The following is a 19,041-nucleotide window of genomic DNA, read 5'->3' as shown; positions in this document are numbered from 1 at the left end:
TTTCTTTAATTTCTGCTCACTTGCTCCCATGATTCAAGGGTCAGCACAAACTGGAAGAGCTATTCTCTGCATGTCCCCTTCCAAATCTCCTCCTCAACAACCTTAGAATTCTCCGATGCTAAGGCTTCTATGTGAAAAATTTTAAAAAGAGATTTTTCTCTAAGAATTTTGCTTTTTATTCTTGAGAAAAACCTGGATGAGGCATCATATAAAAACTTAATTTGTGCTTTAATGCCCAAGGCCACAACTGCCACAATTGAAGAAATCTTTTCCTTTCAATAAATAATATTTTATTATTTTAATAAACACACAAAAAGGTATTCATATTTCAGTAGTGAATAAGGCTCCATTTGAGATGTACAGTAGTGAGGAAAAAAAAACATTATTTTTACAAATCACTCTCACAAACCACTTTGGCAGAGATGACTCTTGAGGATAATTTCCAATTGTCAAGTCCCCTTCTCAATTCTGAGAGAACAGACTTGAGCTAAGGAGTTGCACCTGAACACAAGAGGCAGCAGAAGAGCCTTGTAGAAGATAATGTCATGAAAATAAAACCCATAACCCAACAATTGTTACAATTACAGTAACATTAAGTCCCCATCTATGAGAGACTGGATTTTGTTCCCTCAATCACAGTACGCTGTGTAAACATAGCTAGGTACATGAAACATAGAAAGGTTTTAATAAAAACTGTTGCAAATAATTGAAAATATAAGATGAAAAACCTTATTATTATATGTATGATTTTTAAAAAGCTTGGTTGTGTTAAGTTTGTGATGGCTGGGATTAAATGTTTGGGGCTGATAACATCTTCTCAGGTAATATCAGAGCTCAATGAATCTAATTACCAGTAAAGAACTCAAATCAATAAACACTAATTGAAGTACCAGTAGTACCAGTACTGCATTAGATAATGGACTAAGTGGCTGCCATAAAGGGAGCGGGAGAAATATAAGTAAGCGATTACAATATGAGAAGTATACAGCATACATATAGCAAGAGGAGAAGTGATTAATAAACACTATACTTGGGTAGGTAGTTAACAAAGATTTCACAGAAAATCTGACATATGAACTAAGTTTTGAAGGAAGAATGAAGACCGCCAGACAAAGAAAACAGCAGGTGCAAAAATAAGGATGACTAAAATCGGATTAGCTTTGTTTTGGGGGGGTGTCAGGTTTAAAGAGGGATCCTAAGAGAAGAGCTGGAGAGGTAAACAATGCTCAGTAACAACATGCATTGTATGTCATGCCAAGTATCCCAGACTTACCTTATTATTGACAGACAGCAGTGAAACTTTTGTTTTAAAAAGGCCAGGCTGGCAGTAGTGCAAAGGACAGATTGTAGAGGGCCACCACAAGGGAGAAAGACAAGATGTGAGGAAGTGACTGCAATAGTCTGGGTGAGAGTTGGTGAAGGTCTGAACCAACCAAGGTTTAAAACCAGATCTACTGTTACTGAAACGGAGCCAGACCCTATGGTCCTTCCCCCCATGTCCTCAGCCTGCCTCTTGTCTGTGGAAAAACTGTAGCCAAAGAATAAGTTTAATCAGAGAAGTGAGAAAATACAGAAGCAAATAATAATAGTTCAGTCATTAACCAAGTCAAGGACCTTTAGTTCCCCCTCACAGGCTATAGATGATATTCTGAGCCATATCCTGTGAGCTGTCTTATAGATACTGAAACTCCCACCAGGTGGAAGAAGTTAACTACATGATGGCCAGACTGTAGCCATGACATAAACTGCCACAGTTCCGAGAATTGGCCTCAAAGAAACAGGAACAAACCGACCCTGGAACTGAAGATTAATCGTACTTAAAACAATCCAGATGACGCTGGTCAGACCACCACAAGACCAATTTCAAGATGACTGCAGAGCTGACTGTGCTGTTTCTGCGTGCAGCCCCCTCCCTCCATCTATAACAGCCCTTGCCCCCTGGTTGTCAGTGCGGGGGAGTTGGCCTTCAGAGAGGAGCCCACACCCCACCCCCGAGGCCAGCATCCAAAATAAAGCAAACATTCCTTTCCACCAGCTTTGCCTCTTTATTGGCTTTTGAGCGGCAAGCAGCCGGACCCCACTTTCAGTTACAGTACTACAGTAGTATACAGATGTTTTCTTTTTTGCAAGCGATTGAGGAAAATAATTTAAAACTATAAATTGATAGGCATTATTTTTTAAATAAAAAGCTTACATATTCAATGTATCTTGGCTTTCCTTTAGAATTAAAATGAGAGGACGATGCATGGATACACAAAAACATACCTATGCATCCATAAACACATGCGTGCAAAAGAAGATGGAAAGGATAGTTCAAAAAAATTGCTATATTTCTTTCAGACTAGTGGGATTACAAGCTTCTTTCTATTTTCTAAATTCCTTAGTATGAATTCCTTTATCTTAAAGATTTTATAGATTTATTCTTTTCACTCTCTAAACTAATTTAAAAAAACATTTTAAGACAAATGAGAATGTTCTCAACATTCAGTAGATACTTACTAAGTAAGGACAAATCATACGTTTACATATGTCATAATATGTGTATAAATCCTGTGAAGCAGAAAATTTTATTTAAAATTCATATTTTCCTCTTATTTTTGTATATACTCTGATATGCAATGAAAAAATAATCCCATTTTTTTCCCTCAGTTTAATGTTTTTATTTTCAGAAAACAAACTACTTAGGTTTAACAAGTGTCCAAGATTACAGATTGGTATGTGTGAGGGGTAAGAAACCCTAGGAGTTAAAATACTAAGATGAGCGAGCCATTTTGAAGGTCGTACATAGGAAAACAACAGAGGGTTAACCCTAATTTCAAAATTGCTCTATAGCAGCCGCATAGCGCAGGGAGATCAGCTCTGTGCTTTGTGACCACCTAGAGGGTGGGATAGGGAGGGTAGGAGGGAGACACAAGAGGGAGGGGATATGGGGATATATGTATACATATAGCTGATTCACTTTGTTATACAGCAGAAACTAACACAACATTGTAAAGCAACTGTACTCCAATAAAGATGTTAAAAAAAAAATTGCTCTATAGATAACACAATTCTCCCTGCAACCTTACACAAGGATAAGTCATTAAATATCAATACCTCCAAAGAGAAGTTTATATACTGTTTTACATAGAAAAAATATAATGGTTAATAATGCAAATTCAAAAATATTATATTAGAAAGCATGAGAATCATTTAATAATGCTAACAGGCACAGATCACTTTAATACAAGAAAACTAATTTGTTGGCGTACCATTAGATGTTCTTTCTGAATCTAACGTTATTATAAATCACTCCAACTTCACCAACAGACAAATATTTAATAATTAGGCCATAACAATGAAGCTTCCATCTTGATCTGCTTAATAACATTTCTTTGATGACAGCAGTATTTTTGTCACACAGTCCCTCTTCCTTAATTTTCTGATTCCTAATAACATTGTCATGAATTCAGAGTTCCCCTTTCCTCCCTGAGGAACAAACTGCATCATAGTATATCTCATTTACCTGAGGTGTGAAAAAGCAAAAAGAACATGGCCCTTTTCATCTCTAATTCCCAGAGACATTCTCAGCAACTCCTCTCCCACTCTTCACAGTCTGGGGTAATGCACTGCATTACTTCCTACCCATATCCATGAGATGAAAAGGAAAGTAAAAAGGGATCAGGTGCAAGTGGCTGTGTTTTTTAACTAAGGTTTTTATAAAAAACATGCAAGATAAACGCTCACCATTCCAGAAGACACTGTATCTTGTCACAAAAAATAATTAAAATGCATTTTTACCAATACTACATTTAATGAATTCTATTTATTATAAAGTAATGACCATTTAAAATCCATTAGGTGCCATTTTCTTAACATAGTTATAGTTCCTTCAAACTCTCCCCTCAAAATTCCAAATATTCCAAATGAAGTTTTTTCCTTTAGGAAAAAATGTGGTTTGAACCAGAGACCACAGTCCTTATTAAACCTCTTAGCATGCACCACAAGCATATGTCTATGGCACCCATGTCTTGCAAACGTGTCCCTTGGGAAACAGCATGTCTCCTCCGCCGTACCAGAACACTACTAAAGAGCAGCAGCAGGTAACTTACTTGACACATCACAGTTCTTGCCAAATTTTAAAAGTTGAACAGAGTGTCCGTGATTTTTAATCAAACCATCTTTTTGTCTACACCATTCTCTTTTCCCATCCCTATTTTTTTTAACTAAAGTATAGTTGATTTACAATGTTGTGTTAGTTTCTGGTGTACAGCAAAGTGATTTGGTTTCTTTTTCCCATTCTTTTTTTTTGTTTTGTTTTTTTGGTTTTTTGTCTGCACTGTGCAGCTTGCAGGATCTCAGCCACCAGAGATTGAACCCAGGCCACGGCAATGAAAGCCTGGAATCCTAACCACTAGGCCACCAGGGGACTCCCCTTTTTCATATTCTTTTTCATTATAGGTTATTACAAGATACTGAATATACTTCCCTGTGCTATACTGTAGGACCTTGTTGTTTATATATTTTATATATAGTAGGTCATATCTGCTAATCCCAAACTCTTATTTTATCCCTCCCCCCCTTCCCCTTTGGTAACCATAAGTTTATTTTCTACGTCTGTTGAGTCTCTTTCCATTTTGTAAATAAAAGTTCATTTGTATCATATTTTAGATTCCACATATAAGTGCTATCATATGAAATTTGTCTTTGTCTGACTTACTTCACTTAGTATGATAATCTCTAGGTGCATCCATGTTGCTGCACATGGCATTATTTCATTCCTCTTATGGCTGAGTAATATTCCATTGTGTAAATGTACCACACCTTCTTTATCCATTCATCTGTCGATGGACATTTAGGTTGCTTCCATGTCTTGGCTATTGTAAATAGTGCTGCTATGAACACTGGAGTGCAGGTATCTTTTCAAATTAGAGTTTTCTCTGGATATACGCCCAGGAGAGGACTTGCTGGGTCATATGGTAACTCTGTTTTTAGTTTTGTGAGGAACCTCCATGCTGTTCTTCATAGTGGCTGTACCAGTTTACATTCCCACCAACAGTGTAGAAGGGGTCCCTTTCCTCCACACCCTCTCCAGTGTTTATTGTTTGTGGACTTTTTAGTGATGGCCATTCTGACCTATGTGAGGTGATACCTGTTTTGATTTACATTTCTCTAATAATTAGCAGTGTTGAGCATCTTTTCATGTGACTACTGGCCATCTGGATGTCTTCTCTGCAGAAATATCTTTCTAGGTCTTTGCCCATTTTTTCGATTGGGTTGTTTGTTTTTTTGTTATTGAGTTGTATGAGCTGTTTGTTTAGTTTGGAAATTAAGCCCTTGTCAGTTGCATCGCTTGCAAATATTTTCTCCCAGTCCATAGGTTGTCTTTTCATTTTGTTTATGGTTTCCTTTGCTGTACAAAAGCTTATAAGTTTGATTAGGTCCCATTTGTTTACTTTTGCTTTTATTTCTATTACCTTGGGAGACTGACCTAAGAAAACATTGGTACAATTTATGTCAGAGAATATTTTGTCTGTGTTCTCTTCTAGGAGTTTTATGGTATCCTGTCTTATATTTAAGTCTTTAAGCCATTTTGAGTTTATTTTTGTGTATGGTGTGAGGGAATGTTCTAACTTCATTGATTTGCATGCTATTGTCCAGGTTTCCCAACACCACTTGCCAAAGAGACTCTCTTTTCTCCATTCTTGCCTCCTTTGTTGAAGATTAATTGACCATAGGTGTGTGGGTTTATTTCTGAGCTCTCTATTATGTTCCATTGATCCATGTGTCTGTTTTGTGCCAATACCATGCTGTTTTGATTACTGTAGCTTTTTAGTATTGTCTGCAATCTAAGAGGGTTATGCTTCCAGCTATGTTCTTTTCCCTTAGGGTTGCTTTGGCAATTCTGTGTCTTTTGTGATTCCATATAAACTTTAGGATTATTTGTTCTAGTTCTGTGAAAAATGTCATGTATAATTTGATAGGGATAACATTAAATCTGTAGATTGCTTTGGGTAGTATGGCCATTTTAACAATATTGATTCTTCCAATCCAAGAGCATGGGTTCCTATCCCTATTTTTGATGCCTCCCCCTGCTCATTACTGCTACACTCCAATGATTCCCTCTAGCTCTGTAAAGCACTCTATTATGTCACCATCCACGACACTTCCTCAATATACTCAGTCAATTACATAAAGGCTTTGGCCTTCTTTCCTTCTGAAATTCTTATCAGGGCTTCATGGAGACATCTCCAAATGTCTACAAATAACTAGTATCCAATAACCCCAAGTAAATTATAAATAGTAGCACCAGGGTTCTTTTTGATCTTACTACATGAAGCTCAGAAAACATTTGGGAGTAAAAAACATTTGGGGGAGGGCTTCCCTGGTGGCGCAGTGGTTGAGAGTCCACCTGCCTATGCAGGGGACACAGGTTCGTGCCCCGGTTCGGGAAGATCCCACATGTCGCAGAGCAGCTAGGCCCATGAGCCATGGCCGCTGAGCCTACGCGTCCGGAGCCTGTGCTCCGCAACGGGAGAGGCTGCAACAGTGAGAGGCCCGCATACCGCCAAAAAATAATAATAATAAAACATTTGGGGGAAAGGGGCTATAACTTGAAACATAGGGATCTATTCAATTTGTGTATTACAGACCAAGAAAGGACGAAAATGGAGACCAAAAGGAGTAGCTGTGGCTTTTAGTTGCCTCTTTCAAACAATGGAAAGTAGAAGAACAGGTCATTGGAATTCAATAGGAAATAGACCTGAGAACATGCTAAAGACTTTAAATTTCCAACAAACTTGCTGCCCTGGGCACCCCTCCCTACCAGTGCTGAAGAACCAGGCAAGAACAATTCTGGGATTAAAAAGGATCACAGGGCTTCCCTGGTGGCGCAGTGGTTGAGAGTCCGCCTGCCGATGCTATGGGACGCGGGTTCGTGCCCCGGTCCGGGAGGATCCCACGAGCCGCGGAGCGGCTGAGCCCGTGAGCCATGGCCGCTGGGCCTGCACGTCCGGAGCCTGTGCTCCGCATTGGGAGAGGCCACGACGGTGAGAGGCCCACGTACCGCAAAAAAAAAAAATCTCATTGACCGATGGTGGTTGTGCTGAGTGCTATGTTGAGAATAATAAAGCTTGATCTAAAGCCAGTGAGGAAGTACAAAGACAATAGCAATATCTGCCAGGACATGGACTAGGGGCGGGGGGATACCAGCATGTTTTCCAGGTGTTTAAAAAAAAAAAAAGGATCACATGTTCTTTGTGTTTTCAACAAAAAGCTGTTAAGCAAAAATGGTGAGAAAAACATCTGTTCATCTAATATCTTCCCTACAAAAAACAAAGTACCAAAGGATCCAAAAGTGTGCTTCCAAGATTCCCAAGATCAACACTTTCCTCTTGTGGAAACTCAGGAGGCTGGTTTAGCTAGGTATGAAATCCTTCACAGTAGATGCTTAGTAAGGAAGCCCAATTAATACACAGCAAATGAATAATCATGCATAATAGTGAACATGTATAAGATCTACTTTGTCGTGAGTTTATGCCAATACATTTCCAAACACTGTTCATGTGTACTAACTCTACTTTGCCTATTGCTTAAAATATTGCTGTTTGTTCTCCCTAAAAAAGGAAAGGGCTTTGATGTCTTTGGCTATAAAGTCTATAGAAAAAAACAGTCAGCCCAAATGACTAACTCAGATTAAAAGATAAAAATATAACTTGTCCAATGAGGTTGGAATTCTGGGAATGGTCTTTTTTCCTACACATAGTGAAAGTAATCATTAAAATAAATACAAAGCTACAACTTTGCACAAATTTGCCTGAAAGTCTTCCTAGTAAAAAGCTAAAATGTATTATCTTTTTCCTTCTTTGATCTGTGAATCAACTGTTGTTTTAAATCAATAACTGTTTAATTACCACCTACTAAATCCAAGACCCTACACTAGATAAGTGGCTCCTGCTTTGATGAATGAGACCTTGCAGCAGCCCTCAGAGAGCTTAGAGTTGCATGGAGAAGCCTGGGCAAGGATAGAAAACAACAACACAGAGCAATCTGTGGTAATTACAACAGAAAGCACAAGCAAAATTATGTAACTGCTTAGAAGAAAGCAGGAACACTTTCACATTTGCCACTTATGGTCAGGATTTTATGGAAATGACAGCACCAAGACGAAGCCTTAAAAGATTCAACCAACTAGCACTGAAGGAGGACATTCAGACTGTGAACAGCATAGGACAGAAAGTGTGTGCAGCTTTTATCTGAATGAGATGAAGACAAATTAAATGGCTGTTCTTAGTATAAGTCATCCTCAACTCTAGAGAAAATGATAAAATCCAATTTTGGTATTCAGAAGAGACTTTCTTTGCCCAGGTGAGATATCCTATCTTCCTGCCTCAACAGCTCCTCTGCCTCTCTCAAACTTGCACACTGCCCTTCCTACATCAGCTTCTAGTCACTTGTATATACAAATTCATTCATTCTCAGATTATTTTAAACCAATATTCATGAAATCAGCAAGTTTATTTTTCCCACTTGTCATTTTTAAACAAATAAAAGTTTACTCTATTTTAGTATATTAACCAGTAAAGAAAACTATTAAAATATTTTGTCTTAAAAATTATTAAAGCAACAAAGGTGGGTTTTTTTTTTTGGCGGGGGGGGGGGAATCTCACCACATAAAATAAAGTTGGGGAATATAATTTTTGAGTTTATTAGTTTGGAAAGGTGGGAGTAAATGGGGGTATAAAAACAGAAAAGGGGGACTGGTTGTCAGAAATAGTCCCATTAGTATTTATTTATTTATGGCATTGGGTCTTTGTGGCTGTGCACAGGCTTTTCTCTAGTTGCGGCGAGAGGGGGCTACTCTTCGTTGCAGTGCATGGATTCTCATTGCGGTGACTTGTCGTGGAGCACGGGCTCTAGGCATGCAGGCTTCAGTAGTTGTGGCGCACGGGCTTCGTTGCTCCGCGGCATGTGGGATCTTCCCGGACCAGGGATCAAACCCGTGTCCCCTGCATTGGCTGGCAGATTAACCGCTGTGTCACCAAGGAAGTCCTCCATTAGTATTTTAAAAGGACACTGGTGTTTGTGGCAGAAGATATTAGTCAGTTTTTTTTCCCTTTTTGGATGAAAGGATAAAAAAAGTGGATTCTCACTTTTTTAATGGAAATAAGGTAAAAGTGGGGAAATAAGTATTTATTGTTTGGTTGGGTGGTTTTTTTTTTAATCTTTTTTTTTTTAATCAAACAGAACACTCTTCTGAGAGAGATTCTAAACTTCTTGAATAGTGAGAACAAGATTTTTTACAAAGCATTCGAGACTATCTTGAATACTCACGCTTCCAGAGTTACAATCCATTTCAGGAAGGAAGGACTCAGTAACTAAACAAGATAGCACCTCTCTGCTTCCCACCCCACACAATATACCCAGAATGAGTTGCTAAACAGTAGAATTAGTCAGTATTGTTCTTTTTCAGCTGGAATCACAAAGATCTTCATACAAAAAGCAGAGAGTGAGAGGTTGATTATAATGACAGAATTACCATCAAATAATATTTCTTCAAGCTCCACAATAAAACTGAGAAGCTAAAATTCTGTTCTTAAAATCCTTCTGGTATAAAATGGGCCTGGGTTTGGTTACCGTTTTGGCAGGCTTGTAAGAACACCTTACTCTTGTAAACTAACAATTCATGATTCATGAGGCAAGATCCATTTAAACAAAAAAAACACACATTGCTAAGCAACATACAAAGGCTCACCCACCTCAGAGCCCAGGCCAGCAACCAGGAACCAACAGAGCTGCTTTGTACCTCTATTCCGAGTTCCCCCTGCCTGCAGCCCTTTTCATATTGTAGATTTCCTAAGTGTGCTGATAAAAGGTTAGGTTAGATTTTCTATCATGCATTATTTTTCCCCATGCACACATTTTTAATGTTACTTAAGCTATGAATTTAATGTTGTAGTTCTTGTGTGTGTGCATATGTGTGTGTATAAATTTATTTTGATACCTTGTAATCATTCTAAAATAAAAATCCACTCCTCTCCACTTTTTCCCAACAAATACAACTCTCTTTCTGTGAAAGATGTGAAGTACCACAAAACTGTCTTATACTCTGGAAAACAAAACACGTGCCACTAGGATAATTCATACAGATACAATTACCAGTAATTTATTCAGTAAATTTCAAATCAAGTACCATGTGCAAGTCATTATTTTTGCCACGGCCACACATGGGATTTTTGCACAGCACATATCTGTAGGTCCTACAGCAGCCTCACTCCAAATCAACATGGTTATTCAGGGAACTGTAATGCCAGTTCCTCTGACCATTCCCTTTACCATAGTGAATTGGCACAAGGGTGGAACCAAACCCAACACATCAGAATTCCCTGCCTGGAATTTTGGGCCTGGTTAAGACTCACTCCGCTAATAGAAATTAGGATATAAAATTTAAGAACTTTCAATGGTCGTACTACTGTGTTGAAAAAAACACTACTGTGTTTTCTTTCTTTCCTCAAAGAAAGAAACATGAAGCCAACACACAAAGAAATAGAGAAATTAAATGAAGATGGCACGGTGAGGGGTTCTGTGTCCTGGTTCTACTTGTTCCAGAAGTCAGACTGCATGCTTGACCTCCCTATGACTTGTTTATTATTCAGTTTATCCTTGGACTTCATTAGATTCCCATGTAGTTTTCTAATACATTTCTTTTCCCCCTCAAACCATCAGATCTTTGTCTACAACCAAACGATTCTTAACTAACAAAATATTGGTCCCATTCGTTATAGCACAGGAGAATGGTTTTTTCCCAAAGATCTCAAAATAGTTTATAACATATCACAGGTGTTTTTAAAAAAATAAACTGAGCATTTCTGATCTTTAGAAATGTTAAAAAAACTGAGGTTAAAAACTTTAAGGGACTAACATAATAACCTGGGCAGTCAGTGGTATACATGCTGTGCTAAAATAAAAATCCTCAAAATTACTCTCTGTGTTCCCTAATCTCTGCGGTTCAAACTCAGACTAGCATACAGTCATCTTAAAACAAGTTCAGCTCTCTCTGGCAGTTAAAAACCCTTTGATGAGTAAAGTTGGGTGTGTTCTTTTCTGAGCACCTAAGATCAAATTAAAATGTCTGGCCAAAAAACCTTGGGAAGTCCAGCTTTTCTGATTTAAAAAGAGGAAACTGAATTTTTCCTCTTGCTTTTTTTAATGAGGATGTGACCACTGGTTAGTAATAACAGCTCTGTGACTAACAATAAATAAAAACTATTTTCAGATTCTTCTCATGACCTAGGAACACTATCAATCTAAAAATTATAAAAGGAAAAAGAAAAGCTTAACATTTTATAAAGTGACTAAACTCCATGAAACTAGTATGGACAAGTTCTGGGACTTTAATAGTTTTTGTTGTTGTTTCATTGAGGTGGCAGGGACAGGGGAGTAAGAGAAGAAAAAAAAATACAATCGTGAGTTTCATGACATTAACATTTATGCCAGTATATAGAGTCAAACAATATATTTTGGAGCAATGTAAGAATTATATATTTAAACCTTATGTCTTTTCATAATAATTTGCTAGATCGATATTTCTGTTTGGGCGAGAGGGTTGGTGTTTTCTCTTTAATAAACATTTCTTGAGTTCTTCAGACTGTAAGAATAGAATGTATAGCGGTGAACATATATTTTAATTCATTTAATCTTAAGGAAAAATAACAGATTAAATTACTCTTAAGAGAACTATAGCAAATAAAATGTGGTACAAACTTTTTATTTTTCCAGCAAGAGAGTAAAGATCTTCTGAAGGGAAAGAATGGCTACCACTGAAAAATCACTTTGAGAAGGGAAGTTTAAGCCTGTTTATCTTGTCAGATTAATATCCAGAAGACTGAGGGTAAGGTCCACACCTCTCAAAAATGCAGCATTTAACCTCAAGGCACACTATTCACAGTGGCTGGATAAAATAGGGCTTAGAAAGTAAATACCTGTGGAAGTTCAGAAGGATTCCCTCCCTTTTACTAACAGCTTGAAAAAGCCTATGGCAAAAATCCTGAGGGAATCCTGGTTCTGATGCTCAGTCACTCCTTTTCTCTCAATCAAATCTGCACTTCCTTTGGCCCAAACGACTGGAGGAGACTCTTCTGGTATCCTCTCTCTTCCAAAAAGGAGTACAGAACATTGAAACCGAGCAGGACCGCGTGGGGCTCCTGGGTACAAATCCTTTCTGTGTCCCCTACTTCTTGATTGTAGGAAATAGGCTTCATTCAGCCTTCTTGACCTTCCCTGAGTTCTGAAGGGCAGATTCTAACAGCTGTTAATCAGGGAAGGGCGGGAATGCAGAAACAAGGAAGGAGCAGTCAAGAAACAATAGTGCAGCCTTGGGGCAGGTCCTGGTTCCTCCTCAAGGAATATATATAACAATATCTTTGAGTTCTTCTGCAGAACCAAGGCCCCCCGCCCAGGTGGAGGATGGCAACTTCAGGCTGAGGGCAAGATTCCTGAAGCACCCCCTGCTACCTCACCACCAACCAATCAGAAGAAAGCCACACACCCTACAGCCCTCACCAGAAATTCTGCCTAAAAAACGTTTCCCAAAAGCCATCAGGAAGTTCAGGGTTTTTGAGCATGGGCCATCTATTCTCCTTGCTTGGCCCTGCAATAATGCAAGGCCCTGTGGCCCTTAGTCCTGTCAAGGATACATTTCCCCCTCATGGCCTCCAAAGTGCATTGGTATTTATCAATTCCAGGTTCAGTTCAAACACCAACTCATTTTTAAAGCTCTTCTTGAGGTCCCTCGTTGGAAGAAATACCTCCCAGAGAACACTGATTCTACTTTTCTTTCATTATCTACCACCTTCTACTTTCTATTAAAGCTACTTTTCTAGTATTTTATTCAATCTTTATAATCCCTTTGAAAGCAGCATCTGGGCCTTATTCACCTTTTTATTCTTCCCAGCACCCAAGAGTGGGTCTTGATTATTTCTTAAGTGAAAAATTCAAATGTAGCCTAATCCTTATAACTTCTTATAACTCCCTATGACCCCGATCACACACCATGCTCCATCGAATGCTTTCTGCTTTGAGAAAATGAATAAAAAGAGTTGGCACTTTCAATACTCACTACATCTTTAAAATTATATAGGAACAAAATCTAACATCTTCAAAAGAAACAGTTGTAGTTTTAAAGTTTTACTGAACATTTTGTCACTTTATCTTGTCATTTGTAACTAAAAAGGCTTTATAACCCATGTTTGGGGGGAGGAGGTGAAAACAAAAGAAAAGCATTTGTTCCTGCATAAGATAACCTTAAAAAGCCATTCTTTCTTGATTTACCTGAAATTAAATACACAACGTTCCAATTTCAAATTAGAACTGTCAAGGAAATGCTTTTCTGTTTTTTAATAAACTGATAACACTCTGAAGATTTCAGAGCTTTGACTTTTTCGGGTATTCATCAATTTCACCCTTCCATAGGGAGTCCTCCACTTAGCCAGCATTGCAACTGCCAAAGCACAAGTTCTCCTTTCAAAACATAAAACACCAGTAAGTTGAAAGATTATGACCATCCTTTAATGTATTTCCCCATGATGTGTTCTAATGTGCATCAGTACTGAACAGGCATGTGTTAAGGGTGTAGAGCTAGCACTGACTGTATTAATAATAACAATTATTGCCACTCATGATGTGCCAGAGAATGCTTACGTGTTTTACATGCATTATCTCATTTTACCCTCCCCACAGCTCTATGAAGAAAGCACTATCATTATCGCCACAGATAAGAAAACCTAGGGAGGTGTTACATAATTCACCCAAGTTCACACAGCTTGGACACTAAGGATAGTTCCTGGACTTTAGCCCAGGTAATCTGACACCAGAGCTCAAACTCTTAGCCACCATCCTCTCTTACTTGCCTTCTATAAAGCACACAAGAAATACTCTGCAATTACATTCAGTGGTTGGAGAACCACTCCTCTCAACCAGCACACTTCCTGCCATTACTGACAGTCTGAAGGTACATCAAGATACTGGAAAATAATGTCTGTACTCCTTCATAGACAAGTGAAATGTGTTCTCCAGGAAAATGACAGCATAAAAGACAAACATGATTTTCAAAACTTTTCATGACTTAATTATTTTTAAAGATTTAATTAATTTATTAATTACCTCTGTGTTCCTCAAAGTAAAATTTTAAAAATTTTGTCAGTCCCAGATGACTGCCACACCAGAATCAGTCCTTTCTCCTTAACCTCTCCCTCCACCAGCCTCCCCACTTCCAGTACCAACCACCACCAGCTAGCGAGATAATAAACAATAAAACATTTAGCACTGTCCTTTCCATATACAGTGAAATAAAGAATCATATAGGCATCTGTAGGCACTGTGGACTGATGAATCTTCTTCCTAAGGATTCACTTGCACTGAGTCTATTCAACAACTGAAGCTGCTTGGAATTCTACAGCAGGACTGCCCTATCACTGAGCATCATACCCCCAGGCTAGGGGAAAGCCAGCCTAGCGCTCTAAAGATGCACATCGTAGTAGACCACTAAAAAGATCCTAGGCCTAACTATCTATACAAACCTTCAACTTGTTCTGTAAATATTTATTAAATGCCAGGCACTGTTCTGAGCATTCCGAAAATAAAACACAATGAAATATTCAGAGTCTACATTCCACAAGCAATGGCAGGTAAATTCGGGAATGTAATGCAGAACAGTAGTGGGGATGCACACGTCCCGTAGGAGGAGCTGTCATGAGTGGATGAAGGATTCCAGTGTGAAGATTTGTGGTGAAGAGTCATTCCAGGCAGAGCAAACGTCAAGTACAAAATGCCCAGCTAGAAGCAATCTTTCAGGAACCACCAGGTGGTCCACCAGGTAATAAACCTATGACTTCAAATTGACTGCTACATTATTCCAAGCAACTGAGCTAATTACCAACATCAAAATCTATCTGGATTCCTGATAAAAATATTCATATTCCCTGATCCCATCCTACTAATTAAAAAATAATCTGGAAATAAGACCCTAAAACCTACCATTTTAACAGCAAGGGCTAGACTATGCTGAAACAAAGGTAACAGCACCACTTCCAGAGTAAGAGCAAAAGAAAGTCTGACAACTAAAACCATCCCTATCCAACTCATCTGTAAAATATATCCCCTTACAATGTATTCCAATGCATTCTAGTGATGAGACACAGGGGCAGAGAAGTGTTTTAAAGTAAGAGGCATCGCTGTGAATAAATAAATATAAATACAAATATATAAATGTGTATATCTATCTATCTATCTATCTATCTATCTATATATATACACACACACACACACTAGAGGCCCTTCTAGAAGTTGGCCTTAGTGATTCAGAATGTAAACTTACTCTACACAACGCAGTGTATATTATTAATTGTATAACTTCTGTCTTGAAAGACTTAAAGTAATTAAGATCAAACACAATTGAGAACATCCACTATGATGAGATACGTTTGCATAATTTTCAACGCTGTATAAAGTTAATTTTAAATTATGGGTGTTGTTTTCATTTTTTAATTCACTTCTAAGGTATTTTAGTCATAAACAATCAGAATTCAATCCATGTAAGAGATTTTACATGTGATTCTGATGATGAAAAGGTTACTTTTAGGAATAATGGAATCACCTTGATAAATGAATGGGAAATTGGGTACGTTTCTATAATATGAGCAATTTAAGTGAAGAAACTTAGATTTGAAAATAGTAGACTCTACCATCTGAGCTTAGCAATGACTTAAGAAAGAAAAAGAAAAAAGCTGCAAAAAGCTCTCTGGAGACAGCTTAATACAGCTTTGATAGGAGACAAAAGAGGAGAAAGCCTAGTTCTGTACTTGTCAGCCATTCAGTTTCCTCATTGAAGGTAAAAAGGTAAAATAGGGATAGTACCACCTCTCCCAAGATTTGAAATATTATGTGGCACTGAATTCTCAAGTAACTAATGAAGAGCTTAACACAGACTAGGCAATCAACACATGTTAGTTCCCCTTCTAAGTCACCCCCCTTTGAATCCTGTTAGATTTTATTTGACTTAACAAGCATTTATTGAATGCCAATTACATCAGGGAGTAGGTTTTGTTTTTTGGTTTTTTTTTTTGCGGTACACGGGCCTCTCACTGTTGTGGCCTCTCCCGTTGCGGAACACAGGCTCCGGACGCACAGGCGGCCATGGCTCACGGGCCCAGCCGGACTGGGGCATGAACCCGTGTCCCCTGCATTGGCAGGCAGACTCTCAACCACCGCGCCACCAGGGAAGCCCAGGGAGTAGTATTTTAAAAGCTGGTGATGTAATGATAACTAAAACATGTTACATGTCTTTAATGATGATAAAAAGACAGAAAGAACAATAACTAATGTTGCATAGTAGATACTATATAAGAGTGTAACAAAACACACATAAAATATTTAATTCTGCTGAAACAAAAAAAAGAAGGGAAACCACAAAGAGGTGACTTTTAGATTTGACATTGAAATATAAGCAAAAATTTGTCATGGGAAAAAGACAAGAAAGGCCACACTGGGACAAAAGGAGACATTAATTCAGTAAATACTGATTAAGCAGCCTAGAATGTGCCAGGCCCTGGACTGGCACCAAGTATGCCTAAGCAGAGGTCTGGAGATGTGAATATACATGGCATCTTCCAGAAAGAGCAAGTACATACTAGACCCTCCCTCTCCAATGCCTATCACACACTCCCACATAAAAATAAATATTAGTCAACATGGTGATTTTTAAAATATTCTTCATTATTATGCAAATGTTTGGATTTTGTGTTGTGTTGGGAATGTTCTTTAGAGAGGTTCTTTATAAATTTTAAATAAATATACAGTCTTAAAACACAAGTGTCTATTATATCTAAAACATATTTGGAAAACAATACAAACTGTCTTGTGAGCTAAGCATTCTGAAAAATGTTTCATTTAATAAATAAGAGAACAGATTCCAATCTCTCCAACTCAACTAGTAGTCAAGGCTGATGATACCAGAATAAAATCATTTTTTTAAATATGCTTTTAAACTTATCACATGCTACAAATAATGTCAAGAGCATATCAACCGAAAGGCAGTCCTCATTGTGAACTGGAAAAGCTCAAGACATGCTTATCTTGAACCATTAAATAGTCTAGCATCCTACTGGATCTAACTGCTTGTTTTTCTTTCTTTTTCAATGAAGCAAGAGTCTCTTATAAAACCTCATTTAAGTGCACAGTAAAACTTAACGTGAGATCTCCTTTTAAATCACAGATACCAACAGTAAAACTGTTTCCTTATAAAGCCAAGCGAAATACCCAAATGAATAAGACTTGGCCTAAGGACAGGGTAGAGATATCGTGGTACCCTGACATTTTCATTAAAAAATTTACTGTTTTCCACCCCCTATCTTTGTAGAAATAGGAGGAAAATGTATTAAGTATTTTCTTACCTTTGATACAGGAAGAAAGGGAGGGAGGGAGGGGAAGGTGAGAGAGGAGAAAGTGTTGAAAACCTAGCCGCTTACAGTTGAATGTAATATAATTTGTTAGAATTGTCATAAACCACCACAGATCACATTTATAACTACTATTTTCAAAGGATTTTGTTTTTAAAACCCCAAACGGGGCTTCCCTGGTGGCGCAGTGGTTGAGAGTCCGCCTGCCGATGCACGGGACACGGGTTCGTGCCCCGGTCCGGAAGATCCCACATGCTGCGGAGCAGCCTGCGCGTCCGGAGCCTATGCTCCGCAAGGGAAGCTGTCACAACAGTTGAGAGGCCCGCATACCGCAAAAACAAAAACAAAAAAAAACCTCAAACAGAAATTCAAAAATCCCACTGAAAAATTTTTGAATTTCCCACAGAAATTCAAAAATCGTCACTTACATAACAGGTAAATTGTGATAACATATTATTGTATGCATATCCTGCTATATTTTAAATAGGATTCAGTTTCAAAGGGAGAAAAAAGCTGCTGACATAAACTAAACTTTTTAGGAATTATTGCTGTAATATATAAAATCAAAGTGTGCCTTTGGTGCATTTGAGAATGCAATAATGTAATTGAGAGCAGTTCTTAGAGACAAAGGGCTAAACAAACGTGAGTTACTGCTTTTGTAGAACTATGGTTATGTAGCAATTTAACATGCTTTATATAAAATTGTAGAACCTATCCATTACAAACCATAAGATTATCAGCTCTCATCTGAACCCTACAAAAATATGCCTATGTTCCTATTTTCCTCCCAAAATGAAACTATTTAAGGTGGGTCATCAATTCAAGATTTCCAAAGTTGAACTAATATTCTCACAAAGGGCTCAGTTGTGTCATTTGACCAAAAGCATGAAACATGAGATTAGTCTAAACCAATGTTACCTCTAGCATATAGGTAATGTTGTGTTTCACAGATACACACACACACACACACACACACACACACATATACACACACACACATACATATCAATGTAGTTTATTCAATTTAACTTTTATATTTTTGCTATAAACTTTTATTTAGTATTTATCTTGTTACTTTAAATTTTCTTTCCTTGATACTTTCCTTAAAGTATTATTTAGCTGATTTTGTAATTTTATTTTATTCTGAGTTTAAATATTTTATCTTTTAAGTATTTAAGTCTTTTATTCTTTAATTATTCAATTTCCATAGCATTTTCTAATTTTTTTTTTAGAAATTTCTAAGAAACTTTCACCCTCTTTTGAATAGATAATGAGGAAGGCCCGAGAGCAGAGCAGATAGTCACAGGAACACGATCCATAAGCCATAATAGAGAAGACAGAAGGACAACTTTCTTTTGAGAAGTTCCATACAGAGCCACCCACAACCCAAGTCAGAGATCTCCCAGGCAATCCTGGAGACTTTGATCCCAACTATCATTAGCAAGTAGCAGCTGACACACCTATTTTTTAATCCATTTAGACTACAGTCTAGGAACCACACAGGTAAAATCACTCCTTCAGAAGGATGACAAACTAGCCTACAAAACAGCCCAGATGAATTGAAGCGACAATATTATATTAAGCGATAATATAATATTATATTATCTTC

General features: G+C 37.8%; 1 protein-coding gene across 2 annotated transcripts in view; it reads right to left on the bottom strand.

Moving 5' to 3' along the window:
- Positions 1–19,041, bottom strand: part of PTPRK (protein tyrosine phosphatase receptor type K) — a 570,605-nt gene that overhangs the window by 457,868 nt on the left and 93,696 nt on the right. The window lies entirely within an intron of this gene.

Source organism: Leucopleurus acutus (assembly GCF_964270905.1).
Source record: "Leucopleurus acutus genome assembly, chromosome: 15".
In the NCBI taxonomy this organism is placed as follows: domain Eukaryota; kingdom Metazoa; phylum Chordata; class Mammalia; order Artiodactyla; family Delphinidae; genus Leucopleurus; species Leucopleurus acutus.
Note: the sequence above shows the minus strand (reverse complement) of the source record. Positions and strands in the feature narration are given on the sequence as shown.